General features: G+C 42.0%; 1 protein-coding gene and 1 non-coding gene across 2 annotated transcripts in view; one reads left to right on the top strand and one right to left on the bottom strand.

The window, feature by feature from the left end:
• CLSTN2 (calsyntenin 2) overlaps positions 1-20164 on the bottom strand; it is a 1113326-nt gene that overhangs the window by 771163 nt on the left and 321999 nt on the right. The window lies entirely within an intron of this gene.
• LOC119938661 lies at positions 4526-4663 on the top strand. The gene has a single exon (XR_005454486.1). It is a non-coding gene; the product is annotated as a small nucleolar RNA SNORA7 (small nucleolar RNA).

The following is a 20164-nucleotide window of genomic DNA, read 5'->3' as shown; positions in this document are numbered from 1 at the left end:
ACTCTTCCAAATTATAATCCACAACATATTGTGATAGAGTCTTATTTCTGGAAAACAAGAGTTACACATAAAGTGATTTGTTGCTGAACTGTACTTTCCCCGTGCTTAGTACAGTGCTCTGCACACAGTAAGCATTCAATAAATACAATTGAATGAATGAATGATGACCTGAAGTTGCAAACTTATAACCTTCCAGCTACTTGAAATGAAAATCTCCAAAATCTGGGAGGCGAATTGTTGAGTTCATGTGAGAGAGATACCTTGCCATTTAAAAATGAAAAACAAAGCATGGAGACAGACATTAAAATAAATTACAGCTAGGGAAAGCAGCAGAGTACAAAGGTATGCATGCATATCCTTTGGGGCTGTAGATTCGGTGAGTAACCAAGGAGTGCACAACAAGGATACAGATTCAGAGAGAGAAACAAATAGGGTGGGAAATTGAGGGGATAGTCAATGTAGGCTTCTTGGAGGAGATGTGATTTTAGTAGGGATCTGAATATAGGGAGCATGGTGGACTGTCAGATATAAAGAGAAAGAGAGTTCTAGGACAGAGGGGGGATATGGACAAGGAGTCAGTAGAGAGACAGATGAGATCGAGATACAGTGAGTTATAAAGGTATTAGCTAATTCAATTATTAGTGGATGGCAGTAAATAAATATGCAAGAAATGTTAGCACACTTGAACCATTGCACAAGGATACAACACATGATTATTTTTTCCTCCAAGTGGTATAACTCAGTTAATCAACGGAATTTATTGAGAGCTTACTGTGTATAGAGCATTGTACTAAGTGGTTGGGAGAGTATAGAATAATGGAGTTGGCAGACACATTCTCTGCCCACAACAGGCTTACAATCTAGAGAGGAAGACCACAACATTAGTAAAAATGAAAAAAATAGGGGTCTGTATATAATGCTGAGGGTGGGGTGAATAAAGAAAGGGTTCACAGACAAGTGTAAGGGTGAGCAGAAAAGAATAGGAGAAGAAAAGATGAGGGCTTAATTAGGGAAGTCCTCTTGGAGAAGCTGTGATTTTAATAAGGCTTTGAAGGTGGGGAAAGTGACCAAATTAAGGGGAAGGGAGTTCCAGGCCAGGTAAGCGGCAAAACAAACAAGATAGGGTACAATCATTAGGGTGATGTTAGAGAAGCAAAGTATCTGAGCTGGGGTGTAGTAAGAAATTAAGCACTCCACCATCTAGCCCCCTCCTACCTCACCTCACTTCTCTCCTTCTACAACCCTGTCTGTATATTTCACTACTCTGATGCTAATCTTGCATTCATTCACTCAATCGTATTTATTGAGCACTTACTGTGTGCAGAGCACTGTACTAAGCACTTGGGCAGTACAAGTCAGCAACATATAGAGACGGTCCCTGCCCAACAACGCGCTCACAGTCTAGATGGGAAAGACAGACAACAACAACAAAAAAATGTAGACAGGTTTCAAAATCATCAGAGTAAGTAGAATTATAGCTATTTGCACATCGTTAACAAAATAAATAGAATAGTAAATATTACAAGTAAAATAAATAGAGTAATAAATCAGTACAAATATATACAAGTGCTGTGGGGAGGGGAAGGAGGTACAGTAGAGGGGGGTGATGGGGTGGAGGAAAGAAAAAAGGAGGCTCAGTCTGGGAAGGCCTCCTGGAGGAGGTGAGCTCTCAGTAGGGCTTTGAAGGGAGGAAGAGAGCTAGTTTGGCAGATGTGCGGAGGGAGGGCATTCCAGGCCAGGGAAGGACGTCTCGCAGACGACCCCTGACCCATGTCCTACCTCTGGCCTGGAATGCCCTCCCTCCTCACATTCGACAGACAATTACTCTCCCCACTTCAAAGCCTTACTGAAGGCACATCTCCTCCAAGAGACCTTCTCGGACTAAACCCCACTTTTCCTTATCTCCCACTCCCTTCTGGCTTGCTCCATTTCTCTTCTCCCTTCCCCCAGACCCACAGCACCTATTTATATATCTGTAATTTTATTTATTTGTATTGATGTCTTGTTCGTTTGTGTTGATGTTCGCTTCCATCACCCCACCACCCCTCCAGACTGTGAGCTCGTTGTGGGCAAGAATTGTCACTCTTTATTGTTGTCTTGTACTCTCTTAAGCACTTAATACAATGCTCTTTACACAGAAAGTGCTTAATAAAGATGACTGAGTGAATGAATGAATAAAAATCAGAGAGGTAAGGTAGGAGGGGGGAAAAGCTATTGAGTGCTTTAAAGCCAATGGCAAGGAGTTTCTGCTTGATTTAGAGGTGGATGGGTAACCACTGGAGGTTCTTGAGACATGGGAAATCATGGACTGAACAGTTTTGTAGAAAAATGATCTGGGCAGCAGAGTGAAGTACGGACTGGATGGTCAGGAGGTTCCACACTAGGTGAAGTCATTTGCCTGATGTTGGGCTGTCCTGAGGCTAGGATAGGACCGCATCACCTCAGCTGCCCATCTTCCATGAACTCAGGGTAGTGCTATATCTTGGCAGGGATCTCAGGCACAGGATAGTCTGTGGAGGTGAGGGCTTAATTCTGACGCTGATATGATAAAGTGGAAATTATTCAAACAATGCAGCAACCAAAAGTATAATTGAAGATAGCTCCATGATTGACATAACCCTACGTAAATAGCCTCTAAATTGAGGTTACAGACAAATTTTATGAACTCTCCATGTTGCCAACTTGTATTTCCCAAGCGCTTAGTACAGTGCTCTGCACACAGTAACCACTCAATAAATACAATTGAAAAAAAAAGAAAGAGATGACAGTTTATGAACCTCCAAGTTATTACAATGAGAGCTGAATTGATACCTGTCTGGTTTAATGTAGTTTTTTCCAAAACCTTGTGGCTAGTAATAATAATAATAGCATTTGTTAAGCGCTTACTATATGCAAAGCACTGTTCTAAGTGCTAGGAGTTTGTCTGAAAGATAGCAAAAGAGGCTTAGGATATGTTCTTGGGAATAATTCTAAATTAACAGATAATGAGCTGTTTGATAACCCTTTCGCAGTTGAGTTTGGCTTAATTAAAATCAACTACAGAGGGAATTCAATATTATTTACTGCCACTTTTTCAGCCCTCTACCAGCAGCAGTTGGCTGGACACACAATAAGATGCTCAAAGAAAAAAATCACTGTTTTTAGACCACTGATTAGAAGATGGTTTTATTCTATCCATTACCAGAGAGTCCAGACTCTCCTTAAGACAGCACCATAGCAAAGAGTCACACTGAGTGTTAACCTGTGGACAATCTAGAAACATAATCATGCTCATGAACTGCTGGCAGGCTATGAAAGCCAGAGTTATAAAGCATTTTCAGACTGCAATTTCATCTAAATTTGATTATGGTATAAATAACATTTACCTAATTACAGAGTTTATTAAGGAAATTGTGCCAATTAGCTTAATATATACCTTATAGCAATTTGCATTTCCACCACATATGACTGTAGATTATTCTAAGAAGCCTTTCTCATGTGAATTCTAGGGTTTTGTATTTCAGTTTCTTTTTTGAAAAATCAGCTGTTCCTCCTGTAAAGTTGAGTCAAGAAAGACTTCTGAAAGGTCTTTACTTCCTCAATGAGGGGTGCCTATCATATGTTTCTGTTTAACTGTAATTTCATATGGTTAGATTACTATGTTTGTATAATCTCACTTCTTTTCTAAATTAAATCAGTATTTTAAGAATGTTTTATTCTTGCTTTGTTCAAGGCACATCACAGAACGGTTTGTTTATGACAGACATGAGAATCAACCAGAAAGAAGGCTTCTTTTAACTGATGTGTGAAAGGAAGTGAATGCAGATAAATAGTCTGAAGTATGTGCATCTAAAGAATTTCCTCTTTTGCCTTTGAACTGATACTTGATCCTATGTCAAATGACATTTCTCTCAATTTATCAAAAAGCAGGGAGGTGTGGGAAAAGAGTTCGTAGTTTAAGACAATGATAGAAATTATCATTATTACGTCATTATCATTATCAGTTCTGGCATGCAGAAAAAGGAACAAACTCCCTAGTAGGCTCTTTGTGAGTGTAGCTGGAGATGGGTGATGAAACTTTTCTGGAACAAGACACCCATCCCTAAACCCTGATGTAAGTGTCACCAGAGAGTAAGAACCAGAAGCTGATATTTTGTGGTACACGCAAACTCAGAGCTTCAAGCCTGCAGATCTGGAGCTATTGCACAGAAGTGACAGACTAGGTTTCCATTAAGGGTGAGATCGTCTATCCTTGGACCTTGTATCCATCTCTTTTACCTCTGTAAAAAAAAAAAACAATAAAAAAACCCAAAAATGGGCCTAGAATGCTAGAACGGAAGCCAATACCATGGCCCTGAAAATGCAATCAATTTAAGAAGTGCTTCAAAATTACACACATCTCCCTTCTTTCCCTACCCCTGCTCCACAAAAAGTCCTTGTGAGTAAGCATTTCCTCTTTTGTCATTAGTTGTCCTTGCCAATTCATTCACTGCCGCCTTGAGTGACTGATTGATTTATTTTTTTTAAGTACAGTAATTCCCAGTGGCCCCTCTCAGGGTCGCACCTGGTGAGTTTCCAGTCCTCTACCAGTCTCGGCTACGGGAGGGAGAGTCAAGCAGAGGCCCATCCATTCCATTCCTAGCTTGGCCAGTGTCTAGCGAGTGGAAGGCAATCCGTTACAAATCAAAATTCATCCATGCTGGGCAGCACTGGCAATGGAGGGAGTCGAGGGTGGAGACTCAAGTTTATTGGTCGGAAGGAGGAAATGGTAAACCACTTCTGTATTTTTTACCAAGAAAACTCTACGGATACACTACCAGAACGATTGCAGATGGAGAGCAGGGCGTTCTGGGAGAGAAGTGTCCGTCGCGTCGCTATGGGTCGGAAACCACTTGGTGTAAGACAAGACAAAAATTCATCATCAATCGCATTTATTGAGCGCTTACTGTGTGCAGAGCACTGTACTAAGCACTTGGGAAGTACAAAAATTACAAAAGTACAAAAATTCCCAGTGAAATGTGTATACCGATTTTTCAGAATATATTCAGAGAACCATCTGATTATTGAAATACTTAGATTCATAATAACAGTGAAAATTGTGGTATTTGGTAAGTGCTTACACTGTCTAAGCACTGAACGAAGTGCTGGAGGACATACAAGATAGTCAGTTCAGACAAAGACTCTGACCCACACGAGGCTCCCCATCTGAAGGGGAGAGAGAGCAAGTATCGAATCTCCATTTTACAGATGATGAAACTGAGACCCAGAAAGGTAAAGTCATTTGCCTAGAAACCAACAGCACCCAAGTGGAAGTGTCGGGACTATAACCTAGGTCCTCTGATTCCCAGGCCTAGCTCTTTCCACTAGGCCACACTGTTTCTCTAACAAAAAGCCTCCAAACCTTCAGGAATTTCCTCTTCTTCCGTAAATGACTGCACACCAGTGATTCGTTACACTGGTGATTAAAAAACAAATTAAAAAAAAAATAAACAAAAACAAAAACAAAAAAACAAAACAAAAATGGGCCTAGAATGCTAGAATGGAAGCCAATACCATGGCCCTGAAAATGCAATCAATTTAAGAAGTGCTTCAAAATTACACACATCTTTAATGATTCTTTAATCCATCCTGAATCCCTATCAAGATCTAGGGAGACGCTGCCCTTTAGGTACAGTTCAGTGCTCTGTCCACAGTAAGTGCTCAATAAATATGATTGATTGGAGAAGCAGATGGTCAGAGAAGCAGCATGGCCTAGTGAATAGAGCCCGGGCCTGGTCAGAAGGACCTGGGTTCTAATCCTGGCTCCACCACTTGTCTGCTGTGTAACCTTGGGCCAATCACTTGACTTCTTTGTGCCTCATTACCTCATCTCTAAAACAGGGATTAAGACTGAGCCCCATGTGGGATAGGGACTCTGTTCAAAATGATTTGCTTGTATCAACCCCAGTTTTTACAACAGTGCTCGACACATAGTAAGCACTTAACAAATACCATTATTATTATTAGATGTCCCCTGTGCCAATTTGAATTCCAGATTTCTCTCAGGAGAAAGTTATTCACCGAAGCCTTCCCAGAAGCAGGTGGTCTAAGGTCATCTTCAAAGTAAATGAAGAAAGATCTCCTAGGAATGAGTACATCACATCCAGGTGCAAAAAATGAATTTTGGTCTGCCCAATTTATGTATCCATTTTCCAGTAGGGACAGAAGGATACTGCCTTTTTCCTCTCTTCCTTTCCCTGATATTCCCCTCTTCCCTCAAAGTTATTCTTCCTCCTTTTATCACTCTAATCCTCTTTTAGTCTATCCCTTAGCCTGTCCATTTACCTGTCAATCAATCAATCAATTTTAATTTAGCTCTTTCTGTGTGCAGGGCACCGTACTAAAGCTTAGGAGAGTACAATGCAACAGAGTTAAACACATTCCCTGTCCACAACGACCTTACTCTCCTTCATCAGAGAAGTAGCGTGGCTTGATAGCAGGAGCACAGGCCTGAGAGTCAGAGGTTGTGGGTTCTAATTCCAGCCCCACCATTTATCAGCTTTGTGACTTTGGGCAAGTCACTTAACTTCTCTATCCCTCAGTTATATTATCTGTAAAATGGGGATTAAGACTGTGACCCTCACGTAGGACAACCTGATTACCTTGTATTTACCCCAGAGCTTAGAGCAGTGCTTGGCATATAGTAAGTGCAGCGTGGAAAGAGCCCAGGCTTTGGAGTCAGAGGTTATGGGTTCGAACCCTGGCTCCCCCACATGTCTGCTGTGTGACCTTGGGCAAGTCACTTACCTTACCTGAGCCCCAGTTACCTCATCTGTAAAATGGGGATGAAGACTGTGAGCCCCACGTGGGACAACTTGATCACCTTGTAACCTCCCCAGCACTTAGAACTCTGCTTTGCACATAGTAAGTGCTTAACAAATGTCATTATTAAGTGCTTAACAGATACCATCATACTTATTATTATTATTATCATTGTTTGTTCTACAAGTGTTTCTCCTTCTCAGTCAATCAATCAATCAATCAATCGTATTTATTGAGCGCTTACTGTGTGCAGAGCACTTTACTAAGCGCTTGGGAAGTACAAGTTGGCGACATATAGAGACAGTCCCTACCCAACAGTGGGCTCACAGTCTAGAAGAGGGAGACAGAGAACAAAACCAAACATATTAACAAAATAAAATATATAGACTAGATATGTACAAGTAAAATAAATAAATGGAGTAATAAATATGCACGAACATATATACATATATACAGGTGCTGTGGGGAAGGGAAGGAGCCTGGTCCATATTTCCACATTCCACTCTCCTCCTCCTCTGTGCTGCTTACAGTCCTCTAGAGGGTAAGCTTGTTGTGGGCAGGGAATGCTCTCTGTTACACTGTACTCTCCCACAAGATCACTCCAGTGCTCTGCACACAGTAAGCCCTCAATAGTCCGTCAATTGTATTTGAGGGCTTACTGTGTGCAGAGCTCTGCAATGAGCTCTTGTACAATATCACAGACACATTCCCTGCCCACAATGAGCTTACAGTCTAGAGGAAGAGACAGACATTAACATAAATGAATAAAATTGCAGATATGTACATAAGTGCTGTGGGGCTGGGGGATGAATAAAGGGAGCAAGTCAGGGCGATTCAGAAGGGAGTGGAGAAGAAGCAGAAGTAGAGGAGCAGTGTGGCTCAGTGGAAAGAGCAGGGGCTTGGGAGTCAGAGGTCATGAGTTCTAATCCTGGCTCCGCCATTTCTCAGCTGTGTGACTTTGGGCATGTCACTTAACTTCTCTGTGCCTCAGTTACCTCATCTGTAAAATGGGGATTAAGACTGTGAGCCCCACGTGGGACAACCTGATTACTTGGTATCCCCCCCAGTGCTTAGAACAGTGTTTGGCACATAGTAAGCGCTTAACAAATGCCATCATAATTATTATTATTATTATTATTAAGAGGAAAGGGGGACTTAGTCAGGGAAGGCCTTTTGGAGGAGATTTGCATTCACTAAGGCTTTGAAATTAGGGAGAGTAATTGTCAGATAGGAAGAGGGAGGGAGTTCCAGGCCAGAAGGCAGGATGTGGGTGAGAAGTCAGTGGCGACATAGATGAGATAGAGGTACAGCGAGAAGGTTAGCATCAGAGGAGTGAAGTGTGCAGGCTGGGTGGTAGCCACAGAGTAGCGAGGTAAGATAGGAGGGGACCAGGTGATTGAGTGCTTTTTAAAGCTGATGGTAAGGAGTTTCTGTTTGATGTGGAGGTGGATAGATATACTGATTCCTGTCTGACTTTCAGAGTCCCAGAAACCTTTGCTTTCTGGGTTCCCCTGTTTTGTGTGTCTTTTTTATGGGCTTGGAGCCTCCTAAACTACCTACCACTCTTCCTCTCTGCCTTCTCCGATTACTCAGATTATCCATCGATTTCCAATTTGTGTGTGTGTGTGTGTGTGTGTGTGTGTGTGTGTGTGTGTGGTGTTTAGCTGCTCTACTCTCCTGAGCTTTCATTCCCTTTCTTTTCTATCCCAGCTTTTCTGTTCTCTAATCCCCATCACCTTTCTACTAAGTTACTATAATTCCTTCCATTGTTCCCCAGTGCTATTCATGCTTGAAACAGACATAGCCCATATGTTCTAATATTATTACTGCATTTGTTAAGCGCTTATAAGTGCCAAGCACTGTTCTAAGCTTGGGGGTTGATACAAGGTAATCAGGTTGTCCCACGTGGGGCTCTTCTTGGAGAAGCAGCATGGCTCAGTGGAAAGAGCACAGGCTTTGGAGTCAGAGGTCATGGGTTCAAATCGCGACTCCACCAACTGTCAGTTGTGTGACTTTGGGCAAATCACTTAACTTCTCTGTTCCTCAGTTACCTCACCTGTAAATGGGGATTAAAACTGTGAGCCCCCCGTGGGACAACCTGATCACCTTGTAACCTCCCCAGCACGTAGAACAGTGTTTTGCACATAGTAAGCGCTTAACAAATACCAACGTTATTATTATTAATAATCCCATTTTACAGATGGAGTAAATGAGACACAGAGAAATTAAATGACTTGCCCAAGGTCACACAGCAGACAGGTGGAGGAGCTGGGACTAGAACCCACATCCTCTGACTTCCAAGCCCATGCTCTTGACACTAGGCCATGCTGCTTCCAGCACATGACTAGTAAAATCAGAAAGCCTTCTGGAATTTAGATCCCTATGATGACTACTATGCACAAATCAATCAATCAGTAGTATTTACTGACTGCTTGCTGTGTGCAGAGAACTGTGCCTAAAGGCTTAGAAGAGGACAGTAAAGTTAAAAGATGTGATATTTGCTCTCAAGGAGGTTACAATAATAATAATAACAATAATAATAATAATGTTGGTATTTGTTAAGCGCTTACTATGTGCAAAGCACTGTTCTAAGCGCTTGGGTAGGTACAAGGCAATCAGGTTGTCCCACATGGGACTCACAGTCTTCATCCCCATTTTACAGATGAGGGAACTGAGGTCCAGAGAAGTTAAGTGACTTGCCCAAAGTCGCACAGCTGACAAGTGGCAGAGCCGGGATTTGAACCCATGACCTCTGACTCCAAAGCCCGTGCTCTTTCCACTGAACCACGCTAGCAAGGAAGGTGGAAATTAAAATAGAGGGCAAAGAAAAAGTCTATAGGCATATGACTTAATGCTTAGGAAATATATATCATCATCATCATCAATCGTATTTATTGAGCGCTTACTGTGTGCAGAGCACTGTACTAAGCGCTTGGGAAGTACAAGTTGGCAACAAATAGAGACAGTCCCTACCCAACAGTGGGCTCACAGTCTAATAAGGTATGTCACCCAGCCTGTTGTTCGGTAGGGACCGTCTCTATATGTTGCGGACTTGTACTTCCCAAGTGCTTAGTACAGTGCTCTGCACACAGTAAGTGCTCAATAAATACGACTGAATGAATGAATAATAAGTGCTTAACAAATGCCACAATTATCATATCATTTGTTTGCAAAAACTGAAATAGTATAAGCTCCTCAGAATCTCCCAAATTACTCCTAAGCTTCCTCCTTCCCTCGCTTCCATTCATTCTCATCTGTGTTCTCTCTCAAGAGGATATCTCCTACCTGCTCTCACGGCCTATCCACTTCACCTGAGCCTCTTATTCCATCTTTTCTTATCTTCTGAAACATCTGTACACATCCTTCTTTCCTCACCGAACCCCCTTTCAATGGTTCTTCCTTTGTTCCATCCCTTCTGACTGTGAACTCCAAAGTGATAAACTTGTATCTACACCTGCACTTAGTTCAGTGTCTGGCACATAGTAAGTGCTTAACAAATCCCATGATTATTATTCTTACCAAGACTGCTCTCTCCAAAGATACCTACTTATCAAATCTAATGGACTCTACTTGTCCTAGTCCTATTCAAATTCTCATTTTCTTTGACACTGTGGTTCTCCTCCTATATCTCTGGCCAATCCTTCTCAATCACTTTCACTTGTTCTTCCCTTGCCTCTCACTCCTTAACTGTGGGTGTCCCTTTCTCTTCTTAATTGACACATACACACAACCTTGGGGAACTCATTGTCTCCCACAACTTCAACTACTCCCTCTATGATGTGGACTCCCAAATCTACCCCTTCAGCACTGATCTCTCTCCTTTACAACATCATCTTTTCTTCTGTCCCAAGTACATGTGTACATGAATGTTCATCTGGCACCTCAACCTCAGTATGTCTAACACTGAACTCCCCCCTTTCCCTTCCAAATCCTTTCCTACTCCAGACTTTCCTATGTCATTCAACACTAGCACCATCCTCTCCCAGGCCCACAACCTTGTCATTATCTTTGATTCCTGCCTCTCTTTCAACCTCTTATATTCAATACCTCATCAAAACCTGAGTTATTTCTATCCACCCTTTCCAGAATCTGTCCCTTCATCACTATCCAAATAACCCCTGTATTAGTTCAGAGAGTTTTAATATCCCAGCTCTACTGTGCATCAACATCCTTGCTCATTTCCCTGCCCTCAGTCTCTCACTTCTCCTGTACACCATTCACTCTTCAGATTCTAAAGCATCATTTAGTACTAGCCTCATGCCTCAAAAATCTCCTATGGTTGCCCATTCCTCATTGGGTCAAACAGAAACTCCTGACCATTCCCTTCACAGAATTCAATCAACATTCCCCTCATTCATCCACTCTCTTCTTCCACTACAACCCAGCTCTCACACATTTTTCCCCTCAAGCAAACTGACTCAGTGCTTCACCAACCTTTTTCTCACCTTCTCTATAACCTGAACCCCATCCTTTCATTTATGACATACTTCTCCCCAAATGTAAAGTTCTTCTAAAAGTGCATCTCCTCATGAAGAAGATCCTCCCCGATTAATCAATAATCTCCCCACTTTATAACTCCCAATTGCCACTGTGACACCACCTAAGTACAAATAAAGCCCCACAGCACTTATTTACATATCCTACATACACTATTACTTCTTCCCGCCTTTAATAATAATAATGATGGCATTTGTTAAAGCGCTTACTACGTGCCAAGCCAAGCACTGTACCTTAAGTGTCTGCCTCCCACACTGGACTGTAAACTCTTTGAAGTTAATGAGCCTAGTAATTCTATTTTGATCTCCCAAAATATATTTTGCCCACAGAAGGAGCTCAAAAAACAGGACTGATCGATGGACTGCTGGGGGGCACTTGTAAATATATAAGGGCAGAGTTGGCACAAAAATGTTGAGATTATATTTGAAGGAATATAACCTGGAGTGAGCAGAAATTAATTGGAGAAAGCTTCTTTCAGAAAGTCTGATTTCAGAAAAATTTTGAAGATGGGAAGTTCTGTGACCTATAAGATAAGGAGGTTGTGAGGGGAGGGAGTTCCAAGGATGTGGGAAAGGGTAAGTATTCCACAATAGATAGGTATATTTTGCATTATGGCATGCTAACTGGGTGAGACTCTTTTGTATGATCTGGTATACAAGTGGTTTATAGTGGCTCCTGATAGGTTGTACTCATTGTTTCAATTAAAAGGGGTGGTTTCAGGGAAGGGAGAGGCAGAATTTTCCTTGAAGCTTGGGAGGAAGAAACCCAGGATGACCGCAGGAGTGGGGATCAGGGGATGTGGCCCGTCCACTGGGGATGGGCAGGCACACACCCATCTGGGATAGATTGTGCCACCCCTCCAGGAGATAGAGAGGATGCTCCAGTAGGAGCAAGGGGCGATGGTGACCATTCTCTCCCAACTCATCAGCCTGGGTTCTGGAGCAGGAGTCGGAGCAAAGAAGCCCTTCCTTTCCCTTCCCCCATACCAGAATAGCTCCTGCTGCTCTACAGCAGACACCCAGGCACCCCCTGCCCCGGCCCCAGGGAGGGCAGAGGAAACAAAATAATAATAATAACAACCGTACATGTTAAGCACTTACTATGCACTAAACACTGCTTTAAGTGCTGGGGTAGATACAAGGTAATCAGGTTGGACACAGCCCCTGTACCACATGGGGCTCACACTCTTAACCCCCATTTTACAGATGAGGTAACTGAGGACCAGAGAAATCAAGTCACTTGCCCAAGGTCACACAGCAGACTTGAGGCAGAGTTGGGATTAGAACCCACATCCTTCTATCTGACAAAAAAAATAAATCTCCCGAGGCCATAAAGCAAACCGGGGGAGGGTTGATTCCCAGACTGGGTACCACTGTGGCCACTGACTGGTCCAGTGGGGGAAGGCAGCCTGCTCTTCCATCCTGGCTAGCCTTGGCACATGCCATGGGTTCCGGTGGCACTGGCACCCATCCTGATGTCTGCACTGGGCCCTCACCCATGCCTCCTTAGCAACTACACAGATATGTGCAGGGAATGAAAACCAGGTCAATTTCAGATGACATCATGTAACTGACCAATGTCACTCATTAGGAGAGACCGAGCCATGTTGGGTGGTAGTTTCGACCTCTTCTATTATGGATTGATACATTTGTTACGACACCCAGGAACTTTAACGCCTTCTATGCAAATTGCATCCCTGTCATGGTCTCGGTGGAAGCAACTGTTCGGAAGCAGAGTGACATGAATAAAGCCCGGTCAGTAGTTTGGCTTGAAAGGAAAAAAGGTGTCAGGTTAGGTGTAGAGGGGGAAAAAGAATGGATAAATAAGGAGGGGAAAGGTGAGTTTAACTCTGTGAATGCCATTTTTATCATTGTCATTGACAGCTTGCAGAATATTTCAGAGATTCAGTAGCTAGAGATATTGCTTGAGGAAGCTCCGACCTTATTGAAAATTAAGGGCTAAAAGCATCAGCACTTTAGCTTTAACTAGAGCAAAACATCCAATTATCACGAGTCAGTAGTTTCTTTCAAGCCACTTGCCCCGAGAACAAAAACAGTGACAAAATTAAACTACTTCATGTTTGTATTTTCTCTTAATGAAAAGTGATTGTTTCTTGTCTTGGCAAAAGTACGGATTAAGATCTCATTTAAGCCAAACCATTTTAAAAACAGTGCATAAAAATCATATTGTAATAATCATAATTATGATGGTCTTCGTTAAGTGCTTACTACGTGCCAGGCACTGTACTGAGTGTTGGGGCAGATACAAGGAAATCGGGTTAGACACGACCTCTGTGCCAAGTGGGGCACAGATGAGGTAATTAAAATGAGGTAATTGAGGCACAGTGAAGTTAAGTGACTTGCTCAAGGTCACACAGCAGACAAGTAGCGGAGCCGGTGTTAGAACCCATGACCTCTGACTCCCACGCCCATTTTCTATCCACTAAACCATATCAGAAGATTCCTACTGAGCAGTTTCAACATCTTTATTGTGAGCCTCATTTTAATATCAGAATGAATCAAATGGTCCACTCTGTAAATGTAAATATGAAAAACATCACTTTAAAAAAAAAAAAGACATGAGGAAGCAGAGCATTAGAAAAACTTTAAAGTTGTTTAAATTTAGGAATCAAAGCTCTACGCCACTTCATTAAACCCTGTAAACACGTTTGCTAAATCAATATTGAGATTTCCCCAAATATTTCCTGTTTATATTCCCATCTTCGTTTATTTCCAAGTTTCAGTTGTGGAAATACTCTGAAACAACTATCTTTATAGGTGCCTACTTCTTCTTGCTTGTCATGGCATCAAATTATAGCACTATCTCCCTGTACCTTCTATTTAGGAATCAGGCAGAAAGATTAGCTTGTTGAAAGGCGAGGAAGCTTTTCATGTAAATAAATATCTTACTAACCCAAAGAAAAAAAAATCAAATCGCAGAATTCAGAGTAAACACTTGAAAAGGCTATTGGATGTTGCACCAATACATCTGGTTTCTCAGAAATACCCTACTGGTAGATCTTGACAAAGCCTGTCCTTAATTAAAATAAGTAGCTTTACAGAATGCTGTACTTAAAAGGGGGACAATGACTAATAGTACTGCACTAGCAAGGTGATGGGGTGTTATTTGTTCACTGTCATATTTGGAGGCTACTCTATAAATTAAAGCTGGTGGATTAGAACTCCTCGCACACACAGGTTCTAACATTTTAGGTGATAAAAGGTGATTTGTCTCCTTTGTCGCTGAATCAACTAGGTAAAATATTCAGGCCCTCCCATTAGGATAATGAAGCCTCAGTCACTTGGGAATTCACAGAGCAACCATGATGGCATTCATGCACGCCCTTTCCTCAAAGATTTAAAACAGACTTATAGAGTTGTGCCGTTAGCAGTTTCTCTTGAGCAAGTGGATAGATGTGCAGCCCAAGGGTCAGATTAAGAAGCTCCCACTATTTATAAGTAGTGTTTGACGTCTCCCCATAAGACTTTAAGTTCCCTGACAGCCAGGACCATATATTTAACTTACATTATACTCTTCTAAGCTCTTCCTACACTGCTCAGCACTCAATAAATAATAATAATAACGAAGGTATTTGTTAAGAACTTACTATGTGTCAAGCACTGTTCTATGAGCAGGGGTCGATCAGATTAACAAGTTAATCAGGATAGACACAGTTCCTGAACCATATAGGGCTTACAGTCTATGAAGGAGGGAGAGTAGGTATTGAATCCCCTTTTAACAGTTGAGGAAACTGAGGCCTGAGAAGTTAAATAACTTGCCCAAGAACTGTGTCAGAGTTGGGATTAGAATTTACATCTTCCGACTCTCAGGTCTGGCCTCTTTCCACAAGGCCATGCTGCTTCTACCTCTCATTTATTTTCATGCCCCTGTGACAAAATATAGCATGTACCTGTTTTCTAGGTGGAGACACTGAGGCTCCCAGAGTTATTTGTCCAAGGATAAATGAATCGCTGGTAGAAGCAGAACTTTACCAGCCCTCTGCCCCAAATAACATAACGAAGCAAGTCCAAAGTAATAATAATAATAATGGCATTTATTAATAGCGCACTATGTGGAAAGCACTGTTCTAAGCGCTGGGGAGGCCACAAGGTGATCAGGTTGCCCCACGTGGGGCTCACAGTCTTAACCCCCATTTTACAGATGAGGTAACTGAGGCACAGAGAAGTGACTTACCCAAAGTCACACAGCTGACAATTGGTGGAGCCGGGATTTGAACCCATGAACTCTAACTCCAAAGCCCGTGCTCTTTCCAGGGAGCCACGCTACTTCTTTTTAGGGGACACGACGCAATCTTACAATATGCAAAGGTAAATGTCGTGCTTAGGTTGTTAGGATCACTGCTCAGCGGCATGGCTCGAGTCTGCCAGGGAACTGGACATTCATCTTCAGTTTGCTTCAACCCACCATCTGCAGTGATTTCTTCCAGGAAAGATAACTAGTGAGCTCGACACGGGCAATTTTTCCAATAGTTGAGAGGCCACAGGACAATAATATTATAGTTAGAGGTAGTTAGTCAGTTGAGTGGCTTTAGTTTACTGTTAATTTAGCCACCAGCCTGGTGTTAGCCATATGTTGATGGTGGATCCTTTCACTTAGATCTGGTCATTGCGAAGAGTCATTTTGATATCTGTTGTATATTCCTGCAATATAGAGTAGCCATGGCGAATTAGACTTTGGATCCTGCTGTATCATACTGAAGCAGTATGGCCTAGTGGAAAGATCATGAATCTGGGAGTCAGAGGATCTGGGTTCTAATCCCAACTCCGACCCTTGCCCGCTATGCGACCTTGGGCAAGTCACTTAGCTGCTTGGTGCCTCAGTTTCCTCATCTGTAAAAGGGATTAGAGAAGCAGCGTGGCTCAGTGGAAAGACTACGGGCTTTGGAGTCGGAGGTCATGGGTTTAATTCCGGGCTCCGCCAACTGTCAGCTGTGTGACTTTGGGCAAGTCACTTCACTTCTCTGGGCCTCAGTTACCTCATCTGTAAAATGGAGATTAAGACTGTGAGCCCCCAGTGGGACAACCTAATCACCTTGTAACCTCCCCAGTGCTTAGAACAGTGCTTTGCACATAGGAAGTGCTTAATAAATGCTATTATTATTATATATAATATATTATAATATATTATATATAATAATAATAATAATAATAATAAATACCTGTTCTCCCTCCTACTTAGACTGTGAACTCCATGTGGGAAGGGAACTGTGTCTGACCTGATCTATCACATATCGTGTATTTCCCAATGAGGAAACAGACACACAGCAGACAAATGGCAGAGCCAGGATTAAAACCCAGGTCCTCTGACTCAATCAATCAATCAATCAATCGTATTTATTGAGCGCTTACTGTGTGCAGAGCACTGTACTAAGCACTTGGGAAGTACAAGTTGGCAACATATAGAGACAGTCCCTACCCAACAGTGGGCTCACAGTCTAAAAGGGGGAGAGAGAGAACAAAACCAAACATACTAACAAAATAAAATAAATAGAATAGATATGTACAAGTAAAATAGAGTAATAAATATGTACAAACATATATACATATATACAGGTGCTGTGGGGAAGGGAAGGAGGTAAGATGAGGGGGATGGAGAGGGGGACGAGGGGGAGAGGAAGGAAGGGGCTCAGTCTGGGAAGGCCCACATTCTTTCCACTAAGCCACACTGCTCCTTATATCATTGATGTATCAGGGAGAACTACTCTCTCCCTTGGTACTTCAAAATAACAATAGTAATTATTATTATTATTATTATTATTATTAGGGTATTCATTAAGTGCTTACTATGAGCCAGATACTATACTAAGCACTGGGGTGTACACAAGCAAATCAGGTTGGATACAGGCCCTGTCCCGAATAATGCTCACAATCTTAATCCCCACATTACAAATGAGGTAACTGAGGCACAGAGAAGTTAAGTGGCTTGCCTAAGGTCACACAGCAGACAGGTGGTAGAGCTGGGATTAGAACCCCTGACCTTCTGACTCCCAGGCTGTGCTCTATTCATTCATATTTATTGAGCACTAACTGTGTGCCGAGCACTGTACTAAGTGCTATCCACTACACCATGCTGCTTCTCTACTAAGCCATGCTGCTTCATCATGATCGTGAATCTCTATGAAGTACTAATGGATATAAATGATATCCATATCATTTATGGATAAATGGATATAAAGTCTGCTATTTTGGAAGCATTATATTGGATCCTTCTCACTTCATTAGCCTATGAATGAAGGAGCATGGCTTAATGGAAAGAGCCCAGGCTTGAGAGTCAGAGGTCATGGGTTCTAATTCTGACTCCCCCACTTTTCACTCATTTATTCAATCGTATTTATTGAGCGCTTACTGTGTGCAGAGCACTGTACTAAGCGCTTGTCAGCTGGGTGACTTTGGGCAAGTTACTTAAGTTCTCTGTGCCTCAAATCTGTAAAATGGGGATTAAGACTGGGAGCCCCACGTGGGACAACCTGATCACCCTGTATCCTCCCCAATGCTTAGAACAGTGCTTTGCACATAGTAAGCACTTAACAAATGCCATCATTATTATTATTATTATTATTATAAATTAGAGAGTCTGTTATTTTGGAAGCATTATATTGGATTCTTCTCACTTCATTAGCCTCTGAATGAAGGAGCATGGCTCAATGGAAAGAGCCTGGGCTTGGGAGTCAGAGGTCATGGGTTCTAATCCCGACTCCCCCACTTGTCAGCTGTGTGACTTTGGGCACGTTCTCTGTGCCTCAACTACCTCATCTGTAAAATGGGGATTAAGACTGGAAGCCCCAGGTGGAACAACCTGATTACCTTGTGTCCTCACCAGAACTTGGAACAGTTCTTGACACATAATAAGCACTTAAGAAATACCATTATTATTATTATTATTAATATAATTTTGGATCACACTCTTATTAAGATCTCGGTTCTGGGACCCATCACAATAGTGAATGGTACAGTATTCAGACTAAGGAAGTAGAATTCCTTGTGTTCAAGTAAACGTATCCAAACTTTAAAGTCAAGAGGTGACAATCTAAGGATGAAATCCTTGTGTGTTTCCACTATATCTTAGGTCACTGGGGATCCATCAAATGCAACTAAATATATTCATCTTTCCGAACTCAGTAAATCTACCTTTCTTTAAGCATGTGATTCCCTTCTATTCCAATCATCTCTGTCACTCAATAATAATTCTGGTATTGGTTAAAGTATTTATTATGAGCTGAAAACTGTACTAAACGCTGGGGTATATAAAATTTAAGCTGAATGAACACAGTTCCTGTCCCATCCAGACCACACAAAGTGAGAGAGTGCTGGTACTTCATCCCCATTTTTACAGATGAGGAAATTGAGGCATAGAAGCTTAGTGGCCTGTCCAGGGTGACAGAAGTGAAAGGCAGAGTTGGAATTAGAACACCTATGGGCAGGGATTGTCTCTCTTTGTTTTTGAATTGTACTTTCCAATCACTTAGTACAGTGCTCTGCACACAGTAAGTGCTCAATGAATGAGATTGATTGAATGAATGAATGAACACCAGTCTCCTATTCCCAGGTCTACACTCTTTCCACTAGGCCACTCTGCCCTATTTTCACTGATGAAATTAAAACCAAAGAATTCCCTGCTCAATTAAGTGTAATCTCACTGTATTCTGTTGCTATTCCTGGCAACTTAATGCACCCAATCATCACATTTGCTTTTAAATTACTGCATTGAAATGAACAGCTCACACCGAATTGTATTATTAGAAGTGCCTATAGTGGTATTTATCGGTAGGAACAACTCTTTATCAGGGTTGAACTTTCTGTTTATGGAGAAACATGTTCCTTTCATGGACTTCCCTGCCTCCTCTCCTCCTCCCCCTGGTTCCTGCTCACCCTGTGACTACTTCATTTGACACTAGCACATCCCCCAGAAAAGGAGGGAGTTAAAGGAGCTGAAACTCAAATTAGGCTCGTAGTGACACAGGTTAAAAACTCTTGTTTAAGGTTGATGAGGCAGGAAGCTAAATCTTACTGCTAAAATAAGGGTTGGGATTGAGACTTATGAACCAGTACTGATCTCACTTGACAGTGATATGTCAATCAATCGTATTTACCTACTGCTTACTGTGTCCAGATCACTCTACTTAGCACTTGGGAGAGTACAATACTAGAATAAACAGACAAATTCCCTGCCCACAACGAACTCACAGTCTAGAGGGTGAAGGCAGACATCCCTCCCCCTTTGAGAAGTAGCATGGCTCCGTGGAAAGAGCACAGGCTTGGGAGTCAGAGGTCATGGGTTCTAATCCCGGCTCCCACACATGTCTGCTGTGTGACCTTGGGCAAGTCACTTAATTTCTCTGAGCCTCAGTTACCTCATCTGTAAAATGGAGATTAAGACTGTGAGCCCTGCACACAGTAAACACTCAATAAATATGATTGAATGAATTAATGTACCCCCCCAGTGTTTAGAACAGTGCTTTGTGCATAGTAAGCACTTAGCAAATGCCATCATTATTATCACCATTATTATCATTAAAAACATCTCAATCCCTCTAGTGCTATCATGTCACCCCAGACCCACCAGGCTCCTGACTTGCATCTGTCCTTCTTCAGGATGGAGTAGAAATTCTAGCAGTAAGAAATAGACACCTTAAGACATCTCTCAGCACTTCACATTTTAAAGCTTTTGGGCATCTTGTCCTCCGCATTACAGATCTGTTGGGAAATATCATTCCATTTTTTATGCTCTAAAAGTACTTCATACGTACACTGTTTTTTCTTTCTTCTTGAGACCATCTAGTAGGAATTTAGTAGGAGAAGCTTGGTTTATTTTCACATACAATGATACTTACACTCAAATATGTATTTGTATTTGCACACGCACCCAG

This window comes from Tachyglossus aculeatus, chromosome 1, assembly GCF_015852505.1.
Source record: "Tachyglossus aculeatus isolate mTacAcu1 chromosome 1, mTacAcu1.pri, whole genome shotgun sequence".
NCBI classification, from domain to species: Eukaryota; Metazoa; Chordata; class Mammalia; order Monotremata; family Tachyglossidae; genus Tachyglossus; species Tachyglossus aculeatus.
This window is presented reverse-complemented; position numbering and strand designations above follow the sequence as displayed.